The following is a 12145-nucleotide window of genomic DNA, read 5'->3' as shown; positions in this document are numbered from 1 at the left end:
GAATGGAGGTAACGGCAGTCATGTCCAACTGCTGGCCTGATATCAAAACTAAATCATTAGCACACTGTTCAGCGGTAGTAAAACCAGCTTTGTGCAAACGCATCCATGCTTTATACCTAATTAAAGTTATTTCACTACCTGTAGTAACTTTAACGGGCCTACCTGTGCCGTGCACATAGGCGCTGACAATCTATGCGAAGCTCTAGTATCATGTTGTGAACCTCCACCTGTCTCTACTGCCGAGCTCTCGCGAGCGGTGGGGGGCATACGTTTCCCTGCTTCCACTGGAGAGCCCGTTTCCCTCTTGGGAATACCCGTACTCTACAATCTCTCGCGAAATGCCCCTGTTTTCCACAGTTATAACATACATCGCTCATTGTCGCCACCCGACCTGGTGCGCGACGTCGCGAAGGCGGCATTTCGTAACCTACCCTGCCTAACGGCATGCCAGATTGTAAAGCTGGCGCCGGCATATAAGTGATACGGCCGTCCCGAACCTCGGTATTATCCCAGTGACTCGGGCAGACGAATCGACCCCTTTGTACTGCATTTGGTTAACCCCCGCGTGGGCAACGCGAACCGTAATCGCGGTGCATTACTGTCTGTGCAAAGAGCGAGCAAAAATTACGTAATTCATTAGCCAATGCTATATTTCCTTTGGCTGCCGTAGCTTTAACTTCCATCGGTTCGGTCAGACCAAGCCCAGACATATCAGAACGGCCATCACCCGGTCTATATTGCGCAGACGCATCGCTAGTCCCGCTTCGATTAAAGCCTCGTCTGCGGCTATCTCGATAGTCTGACTGAGCGTCTGCGGTTTACGAGTGTTCAGCAACTTCTGAGTTGAAACGGAAAGCAAATAATGGACCGTCGATAATGTAATGAAGCAAATGCCGTCATAATTAGTCATTAGAATTTAGACCGCGCTTCGGTCTCAGGGACTCGCCGTGGGGCAACCGATCTGTCACTCGCCTAATTAGTGTAAACAGACTAGACCAGTGGTCAGATATCCCCTTCCCTATTTACAGAAAGTGTGAACGATTAGCCATATTTCGTGGGCTAGTTAGCCTTGGAATGTCCAAACCCGTAGCACTACTTAGATCACGTGGTACATCCAGAATTGTATAAATAGAGACGCTTTTGAACAGAAAGTCAGATTCCAGTCGCTTGACCAGATCTGTGAGTATAGTTTTACCTAGCATTGTCTTGTGTACCTTGTGTTGTTTGCATATGTGTTTAAACTTTATTGAACGATAGTATTTGTCTGTAAACATCCTCTTGCTTCTTTGAAACAATAATTGCTTCTTGCATCTTCTTGAAACAACATCTTCCTTGAGTCGGTAAACTATATTGAGAAGTGTGTATGTGTAACGAAGCTGGTTTCACCATGGCTTATTAATTACAATTAGCTTGGCCATGAGGCCAGGTGGGTCGCGTTGGCGACAAGCCAGGTAGAATAGATGAGATATTCGGAGCGCGCGCGGTGCGGGCTGAGGGTAATGATAGTAGCAATAAGGTAAATAACGACGTCAACAGAGAGGCCGGAATGCTGCGGGATAATCTGTTATCACCCGCACCCGGCGCACGTCAGGAGGAGGGAGGTCGAACAACAAGTTCGGTTAGATTTAAGAGCGCTGCGAGCAGGAGCAAGGAGAGGTGGTCTGCTCCCTACTTGTTGTAGACATTATGACCAATACAACTCTTTGTGGTACGTTACTTTACTAGTTCGTGTTTGTTTCTTGTCCTATGCTGTTGCTATGCTCTACACTTACCGCTCTTGAACTCACCCTAGAAGTACGAGGTTACATTTGGTGCCGGACCACAAGAACTGAGTATTCCTTTGCAACACAACGCATGAGGAGGAAGAAGATGAAAAAGACGAATCTACCGTGTATGATGCACGCGCCGAACATTGAGTAAACACAACGCAGGAGAAAGGAGTAGATGAGGAAGAAGCAGAGGAAGACAGAACAAATGAACATTGATATGCTTGGCAGATTCCGCAGTGATGGTGACATTCGTTAAATGCAGAGTTTCGGCATACGGGCATTGCGTAGGGAAATGCATACGAACAGTGATATGATGCGGCAGAGAACGCACCTATATATATAAGACAGAACATTCGCATAAGTACGACTGGGCTATCGAGCAAGCGTATACGATATCACGCTGCGACAGGCGCATCACGCTGAAGTATTGATCCGACCAACAGCCGTCGCCTAGCAACCAACCGCTGCTACCACAGCCTCCAACCAACAGCAGCTGACGACCGCGACGGAGAGAACGCACTTCAAACTTTTCAAGCTCAAGCTCAACACAGCTTTAACAAAGAGGGGTGAGTGAAACAAATTATTGTGTCGGCATAGATAGATTTCGTTATTGAAGTTAAAGGTACGAGCGTATTACTACGTAGCGAAATATTACAGCACTTTTCCCTACCTATATAACTCTACTAACTACCTGTATAACTCTACCTCCACTGCCCCTCCACCACCCTCAACATCCTATTGTTTTATTACTTTAGCCATGACAGATTTAACCATAGAAACGATGGCACGTGGTTTTATTGAAGGAGTTAAGCCATCACTTGACAGTGTGCTACACAGTTTAGCTCATAGCGCACGAGTTCCGGAATTGCGTCGAGAAATGCCAAAATTTTCGGTCTCAAACTTGCAATCGGTCTCAGGACAGCGGTTAGAAGTAAAACGAGAGGTCACCATACCCATTAAAATAGGCAGGGTTACGTCTAAATGTACCATGTATATTATCAAGGGGTTACCAACACAGGTGCTTATAGGCGCAGATTTTCTCAAGCATACAAAGGCAAGGGTCGATTGTGAGAATGCATGTCTGTCGGTAGGAAATGGTGTTATTTCTATATCTGGTCGCAAAGCAAGGCGTATATCGTTACCACCACAACGCTACAGGTGGAGCGAGCGTTGTGGAGACGATACATTGTGAATGTCGAGTAAGTGGGAAATTTTTAGTGGGAACAAATATTCTAGTCCAGCCATCAGCAGCACTCAAGATCTGCCGTCGTTATCCAAGACTGCAGGTAGTATCAGCTGTGTATCGGGTGACAAAGAATGGAACGATACATAGCGTAGTTAAGAATGCATCAGCTTCACGCGTTGACTTGCAGCGTAAGGCAACTTTAGCGATTATAGAGAAACTGACGGCGCGTAGTATAAAGTCTGTCGCGCTACAGACATTGCGGACGGCGTAAAGGAACGTACGGGTTCATTAGGCCCTACGGGCGATGGAGCACAGTGCACAGCGTCGAGCAATTAATGCAATTAGGCTAGCTAGGGGGTATAGCCACTTGCATCGACAGGAAGATAGAAATATGAAACCTGCTAACGCGCAGAAGCAGGAGGTCAATAAGACGCGGGAAGATAAGGTTGGGGCGCAAGACACTGCGAGAACACGGGATATACACGGGATATCCTAGACACGCTAAAACGGTTCGCGGAGCGGATGATGAAACGGACAGCGTTATTCGTAGTGAGAATTGGGAACTTGAAGATGTACTCCCATTAGCAGAACTTAGAGATTCACCTGGGAGAGGCGAATCTGCGGTTTAACTTTACACGGTACAAGCTAGTCCAAGAGGAAGGTTGTTTCCGAAAGGACTGTGCTTAAACGAAGCAGGCAGAGCAGTGTAACAGTGAAATAGCAGAGCAGCGGACTGCGCCGCAGGGGAGCGCATGCAGCGAGTAGTAAGTTGACGATCGTAGCTGTCGTAGGCGATCGAAGTAACGGCGGGGGATTCGCCCCCCTAATCGCTGGGTATTCCCCACGACGAGGGAGGGATGGATCGGGGACCTGCTATTCCCAGATTCACAAACTGGTCGAGCAGATTTTTAGCCGCCAATCTCGCGCGCCGTCGTGTACCGCAACGGGTAGCGACGGGAGAGATGATGTGTGTTTTAATTGAGGGACGGAGTGAGTCGAAAGGACTACCCAAAATGCACAGAAAGTTATTATAAATTCCGTTATCCACCATCCATCCTCATACACAGTCAGCCTTACCGCCTATTGTATTCACGTTATACCCAAAGTGCATATTATAATATATCAAGGCTAACAATACGAAACAAAAATTTCGAATGATTCATTGCCGACATATAATTGTTTCACAAGCCTAGAGAATTGCACGTGTTATTGTTGTCTGAGTATCCAATAACGTAAACTCAGCAGTTGAGAGTCACGCGAATAGGTGCGCTCGGCACACGCGTAGATGCAAGGACGAAGTTTAATGGAAATTGTATGTATGGTTAACCGCGGTCATATATTCTCGTACTATGTGTTTAATAGAGTAAAACGGTATATATATACGTTGTAACGTAAACGATCAGTAGAATTTAGTCTACATATACGTATGGAAAAGCGTTTAGAGTTAAGGACTTATATTGCATGTAGAGATAGCTATAGTTGACATACTGAGTGCAGAAGGCACTACACCGATAATAACGACTAATGATTAGCCGAGGAAATTTAGTTCCAGGAGTCGGGCAAGGAGTATCTTATAACGTCAGAGCGACATCATCGCCTGCAGCTCTCAACGCTCCATGTACCAGCCGTTGGTCCCAGCGGGATGGACAAACCACACATCAACGTGGTGGAAGCCGGCGAGATCAGCAGATCGACGAATGCCGCAGCAACTGAATATTCTCACAATTGGGACATTTAAGTGCCAATCACCGCTGATCACGGGGTGCTCGCGCTTAACGAAGCCCTAATGCTCGACTCGGATAGGACGCTATGATACAGCATTGTCACTATTCTATAATATTTACGTTTACATGGTGTTTGGTTTATAAATGTCTAATTGTCTAATGACAAGCTGATTAAATTGCCGGTTTAATCGACTTCAATATGGTGAAGGTGAAGAGACTCGCACCGAGCGAATGTTAAGTTAAGGCTCGCGTCGGAAGATTGTGATATGGTAACATTGTAAGCGCCAGATACCACGCGCAGCGGCATGCGCACGAATATAACCATAATTATAGTGTTTTTTGAATATCTAGACGTTGAAGTAGAATAGAGCAGACAAAATAACGTGCCACACCCGCGCGCAGTAACCCTTTCGTTACACCTGCATACGCCATACCGCGTCGCGACATCGCACTCCATTTCACCATTGTTGATCGGGGCGATCAATAGTTTATTTAGAGGGAGTAGTGTAACGAAGCTGGTTTCACCATGGCTTATTAATTACAATTAGCTTGGCCATGAGGCCAGGTGGGTCGCGTTGGCGACAAGCCAGGTGGAATAGATGAGATATTTGGAGCGCGCGCGGTGCGGGCTGAGGGTAATGATAGTAGCAATAAGGTGAATAACGACGTCAACAGAGGGGCCGGAGTGCTGCGGGATAATCTGTTATCACCCGCACCCGGCGCACGTCAGGAGGAGGGAGGTCGAACAACAAGTTCGGTAAGAGCGCTGCGAGCAGGAGCAAGGAGAGGAGGTCTGCTCTCTACTTGTTGTAGACATTATGACCAATACAACTCTTTGTGGTACGTTACTTTACTAGTTCGTGTTTGTTTCTTGTCTTATGCTGTTGCTATGCTCTACACTTACCGCTCTTGTACCTCACCCTAGAAGTACGAGGTTACATATATGTATGTCTAGTTAGATAAACAAACGTGTATGTGACATTTACCCAGTAGAGCTAGGGTTTATCGCATTCTCTGTACTACTCGGTGAGAGAGACTAAATAGGACTTTATGTGTTGTACGTTACACTTTGTGTTTGTCATACGTTTTTCCACGTCTGTCTATTAATCGTGTTACCTAAGGGTGTTTCTTGCACGTGCCAAAAGCCACGAACCTGCTATACGATCATAGCTGCATTAAAATAAAAGCATTAATCAGCATCTTTTGAATGTATTCTGTCTGAATTTTGTCTACCGTTATCGCCTGCATTGCCGAAGACTGCAAACGATCGCCATATGTCCGGATATGTTTACCTCTGTTCTGTCGAAAAGCCTTAATTGCAATCAACGCCTGCTATTCTTGCAACGGGTCAGCAAAACGCTTAATTAATTTAGCACTAAGGTCTTTCCATGTAATGGTAGGTGTTTCAGCTAACATACGACGGCAAAACTCAGCGGCCTGCCCTCCCACTGTAGACAAAGCGCCTGCCCTTCCACTGTTTCAATGCGGCATCGCCCAAATTTAACTCAATCTGCGCCCACTCAATTGCAGCGCGCCAGTCAGTAAATGACGGACCTATCACTAATGAATCGCCCAAAAACCGCGGTATCGCTTGCCTTACCTCTGCCACCCGTAACCTCTGATTAAACGTAGAGGCGGCATTATCAATGCTTGGGTGCAAACTTTGAGTAAAAAGTTGCGCAAGCTCCTCTAGGTTAAAAGGGCGTGTGGGTGACGTGGGAACGGCCATCGTATGAGTTAAGCCTCGTACGTACTAGTGTAATACTATCCCAAGAACATAATTAACCTTAGTATTATGGGGGTAAAGTGCGACAGTAATTCAGCGTATAGCATAGCTACCAGGTATCTGCATTGCTCACCTACCTTAGCAATTTGCTCAGTAGATCGGCTCCGGTCGGCGATGACGGCACAGGGCAGCACCACGCGTGCTTTCACAATAACCCAACTCTTTTACAGGCGGCACCAGTGTAACGGAGGTATTCAGGAGCGGCGTGCGTCTACTGGCGAACTAAGGCTAGGCGTAGGTGTAGGAAAGGGAATAACGCAAACCAACAGAGAAAGACAACAACTACGGTCGTAACGTACCACACAGGCGTTTATTCTCAGACATGATAAAAGTCGAGCAAGATACAAGCGGTATAGGCAAACGTTAGAGACGAGAGAGGGCCGGGAACAAGAGTTAGTCGGGAGGACAGTCAGGTTCTCTCGAGCTCGGCTTGAGCCTCGGCTTTTAAGCCTGTTAGTAATTGGGGTAGGATCATAAACGCGCGCCTTAGTGACACGTTTCCTACGGTGTGATTTCTCACGGTGCGACTTTGAAAGCAGGTGCTTCTCCACCATCGCTTCTTCTCTTTTGTCGCACCAAGGTGTCGCGATCGGGGTTCATCACCACCACGGGCGGGCTCGGATGTAGCCGCTGTTTATCTGTCATAAACTCGCGTCGCTTCCAGCGTGTTCCTCGCTACAAACACATACACACACACACACACGTTTCCGTAAAAAAAACGAAACAGATATTTAAACCAAATTTCTATTAAAACTTCAACCCTTCAAAAGTGCTCCTGCCAGAGCTCGAACCTGAGACCTTTCGCGTGTAAATTAAGCGAACGTGATTACCACTTACTACAGGAAATACGAAAAAACAATTTTTCATCGTGAATAAATTCCCTGCACTTCAAGAAAGATGTTGAAACCAGATTTCTATCAAAACTTCAAGACTGGGGCCGAAGGCTCGTGTACAAGTCCGATCCACATAATTCACTCTGCTCGCAGCATTGCGCTACGATTCCACACTATGCCAATGTACATGAATAAGGCGCTCCGACGTCGGTCGCCGTTGACTGCCAAGATAATTTTCTTCGGCCGATGCCATACGTTCACGATGCGTCAATTTTTGATATATCGGTCATGTAATATGTTCATGCAAGAACATTTTTTCCCATTTTATTGTTTCAACCTAATTTTATTACAACTTAAAGATAATTACGCTTATTAAATTGCTGCTATAGTGTTAGTATAGATACCTACAAATCATTTGAGCTAGTTTTTAACTAAAGATTGAGGATGAGTATCACTGAAACTGTTGGGAAAACTTGAACAGTTGTATAATATAACGCAATACCCGGTAACTCGCCAAGAGACGCTGTACGCCACCAGGGGCGCGTTTCACAAAGCTCCGTTCGCTATATTCTCCGCTATCTCCTCCGCTAACTCCCGAGTTGTCCGCTAAATAGCGGAGGACGCGTTTCACGAACCTCCGTTCGCTAAAGTCGCTCGCTTTTTACCGCACTTTAGCGGACAACTTTAGCGGCAGCTCCTGCACGTCCCGCTAAATTTAGCGGAGCGCTCTATGGTGTATATAAAACCCATAAAAATGCAAAATGCGCACTAAACTACCATGAAATAAGAGGTTACGTAATAAAAATAGTCTCGGCTGTTTATCGTGCATGTTATTCAGTAAAAAGAATTTGTTTAAACTCTGCACTAAGAGAGTATGACAAAGGTTGTGTAACTAGTTTACCATCTATCAGGAGTAGATAATAGGGAATAGAGGATAGAGTTTGTGTATGTATATTCACACGCAAATGTGTGTGTGTGTGTGTGTGTGTCGCGCCGCGCGCGCGCTGTACGCGACGCGCGTGTAAAGTTCGCCTGTGTGTGTGTTGTTCGGATATGGATCCTTTTGTTTGATGGATGTCGATGTGTGTGTGCTTTTTGCTGTGTGCCCCTGCGTCGTTATGTTTCCGTCCGTGTTATGTTGCGTGTGCGAAGAATTTGATGCGTAGCGAGCGGAGATGTATGTTGTAGCGTTGCATGCATCTTGTGTGTGCGTCGTGCGTCGTGTAGAACAGTGTGTGTGTGTGGCGTAATGTGTTGCTCTGCGCGCTATGACGCCCATCATCGCGTATGCGTTCTGACGTGTTCACATCATGCTAATGTCTGTTTCGTGGTTCTGGTGTGTGCGTGCATGCGTTCGTGTGCACGTAAACGTGCGTGCCCTCGTGGTGCGGCACACACATACACACAACACGCACACTGATATAACCATTACACACACACATAACACACACACAATCTATTGCACACAGCACCAATCAACACACATCTATTCACCACACACACAAGACACATACAATAACACACACTGCATTCTTTCTTGAAGACATATCACAGTGAGAAGAGAGCGAGAACGAGAGAACGCGCAAAAGCGCAAACGCCCGATAGCGCACCACACGCACGAGCGCTACGATTCTGCACGAGTACCACAAACACGCACACCCATCAGCACTAACAAGCCACACGCACACTCGCACAATCATCCGTGATGATTAAATCGAGCCTGTCTGGCTGTGCCCAGCCACATCACACAACACAGATAGCGCAATAGAGAGAACACACACCAAGCCACACGCACACGCAAACACGCACACGCACAGAAAGAAGAGAAGAGCGAGAGAACACACGCACCACGCACTACGCACACCACGAACGCCTAGCACCAACACAGCTTTAAAATTTTTTAACCCACACGCACACACACACACCACTACACACACATACACACACACTACAACCTGCCGTAGTTCTAGATGCTGATCTCTTGCACAGCGGCCGTTGCTTCAGTATACTGAAAACGTCAACCTAGCAACTGCAACACAATTTTTGTAGTTATATCTGCCAGCGAACTGACTGCGTTCCCTCCACGAGTGTCTACGACCATTATGCGCGAGGCGCGAGTGCGTCCTGAACACAGGAGTTGTCCGTTCGCTAAGTTCTCCGTTATGCCTCCGTTCGCTAATCAGCGAACGGACAACTAAGCGGAGAACTATAACGGAGCTTTGTGAAACGCGCCCCAGGTGGCGCCGTTCAATTGGCACTATCAGAGCCGTATATAGAGAGATCTTCAGGACATCATGTAGTACGCGTGTGCAAAGTTTCACAATTCTAACCAAAAGTGCGCAATCCATGTGCTTATCTGCCCTACTAGTACCGTAGCATGAGAGGACTTAGATTCGTGGTTGTTTATGGCTATTGCTTGCCATGGAAAAAATTTGTCAGTATCTGGAAGGCAGGGCGATATCAAATATAACATATAAAATAAGCGATTTGGATATCGGAATTTGTTTTCTCCCTAATAATATTACATATATATTACATTGTATATTTATACGAGCTACGATGTGCACGATTAGAGTCTCTCTACATAAAGGGACTCTATGCACGATTAGGGTCCCTGTATACAGAGAGTTACGCTATGAAATCTAGATACATATAAACACATGTGTTATCTATGATCTCTGTAATTCTTGTGTTTATTGAAGCGCGAGTGGTTTAATTAATTAGCAAGTATCTACGCGCGGTATCGCACAGGTTAATATACGCACGGCTATGGGCGGTAAGAAAGTGTACAATTAAACTATCATATGGCGCGAACGATTTGAGTTACACTTCTAGAAATTTAGATACACATAGACACATGTCATAGCTATAATCAAGTTTATTGAAGCACGATTAGTCTAATTAATTACTACGGACCATTGTACAGCGTATATCCATACAACGCTAGTGTAACGCAGCGTTTTAACGTTACTTGATAGTTGTATATAGTGATGTCGTACTCGTAGCCAAAAGACATAGGTAAGAGACAAGTCAAAGAATATATACCATGACTGATGTTGTTTAATTTAGATTCACTATTGATTCACTGTTACAATACACAGGCGGTCGCGTCTAGAGCTGGGCGAGCATTCCCCGACTTTCCTTGTGCTCCGCCTTATATACGCGGGCACGACCGCGAACCACGCATGCGCCCCGCATGCGCCGTCCATCCTTCCGAGCTCTTGGGCTCGAGATAATTGTATTATTGAACTCCTCGGAGGATCCTCTCGGACTTCAAAGGCGTCCGCTAATCCCATTACCGGGCCCCTTCGAGGATCCTCTCGGACCTCAAAGACACCCGCTAACTGTATTACCGGACCCCTCCGAGGATTCGCTATCCCTCACCATGGCGCCGGCTAATTGGCCAAGTGCTGTTTAAGCGATAGGGCACTTAGCGGCACTCGCCACTGTAACTCAATTATAGAATGCCGGCCACACACAGATAGTGTCGATATACATAGATACACATACAGATATACATAGATATACGTGGATACTCATGGATACACAGCTATTGATCGCCCGTGGTTGCTAGGGGCAACGCCGTAGAATGAATGTAGCGACGCGGGGNATTACCGGGCCCCCTCCGAGGATCCTCTCGGACCTCAAAGAGACCCGCTAACTGCATTATTGGACTCCTCCGAGGATTCGCTATCCCTTACTACTGCGCCGGCTAATTGGTCACGTGCCTTCTAAGTGATAGGTCACTTAGCGGCACTTGCCACTGTAACTCAATTACAGAATGCCGGCCATGCACTCATGGTGGTAACTCAATTATAGAATGCTAGCGTAGATACACATAGGTACACATACCGATACACATACATACGCGGATACTCATGGATACACAGCTATTGATCGCCCACGGTTGCTAGGGGCAACGCCGTAGAGTGAATGTAGCGACGTCGAATGAATGTAGCGACGCGGGGAGCCCGCGTCGCATGAGGGGGGGGGGGTTGCCTTGTAACATGGTTGTTACAATTTAAACGAAAAGAAAATCTCACAAGATTTTAATGTTGGCTTGCAAATATACTCTAAATCAAACCATATCTGATTCCTGTGACAACACATGTGCATATCGTGAACAAGTAGAGCTACTAGGTCTACTGAAAAGGTAAGGAAAGAATTACGCAGAGTACAGTCAGAACAACACAACATTTCTACAAAAGTAATCTAGCAAGCATGACCAGCGATTAATAAATAGAAAAAAAACGCGAGCATACTTCAGCAACTGAACAACACTCACTCAGCTGACTCAAACACATCTCACATGCGTATTGTGATCGGCGTATGTGGCTCTAAGACAGGGTTTAAAAAAGGGGTAGCATAATAAGGTTCTGATTGGATTCTTAGTGGTGGAATCTGCATAGAATGTAACATAGGGGGCAGCAGTGGTGGTGTTGGTGGTGGCTCTACAGCAAACGGCTGCAAATGCAGAGGCGTAACTGGGAAGGAGTCCTCCTGGCGATGAGGCGTACATCCCTTACAACCAAATCGACGGATGATAAAGATTAATATCAATATTGCCAACAAGCAAAATCCCAGTACCGCATACGTAGTGGTATGATGGATACGTGCTTGAATATTCCCTACATAACGCAATTTATCATCAACTGAAGCCATGGGAAACGGCTGGTTATTTTTAACTGCATCTGCTAATTTAGCAAAAGCAATATCCAAATCATTATTATTATACAAGGCATCTGGAACAATATCACGCATGCAAGGCATAAGGTTCGAAATGTTAGCCGTAGAGTGTCCTGTAATAGTAAAAAAATGATGCCAAATCTGCGGTAAGTCCGGAAAAG

General features: G+C 46.1%; 1 long non-coding RNA gene across 1 annotated transcript; it reads right to left on the bottom strand.

Annotated features, from left to right (window-relative positions):
- Positions 1 to 10273: 10273 nt before the first annotated feature.
- LOC106815852 lies at positions 10274 to 11309 on the bottom strand. Its single transcript, XR_001394798.1, has 2 exons — positions 10942 to 11309; positions 10274 to 10624 (listed from the first exon to the last, which is right to left on the bottom strand). It is a non-coding gene; the product is annotated as an uncharacterized LOC106815852 (long non-coding RNA).
- Between the last annotated feature and the right edge of the window lie 836 nt (positions 11310 to 12145).

The sequence above is a fragment of the Priapulus caudatus genome, unplaced genomic scaffold, assembly GCF_000485595.1.
Source record: "Priapulus caudatus unplaced genomic scaffold, Priapulus_caudatus-5.0.1 Scaffold1217, whole genome shotgun sequence".
Lineage (NCBI taxonomy): Eukaryota > Metazoa > Priapulida > Priapulimorpha > Priapulimorphida > Priapulidae > Priapulus > Priapulus caudatus.
The sequence above is the reverse complement of the archived record's forward strand: the minus strand, read 5'-3'. Positions and strand labels throughout refer to the sequence as shown.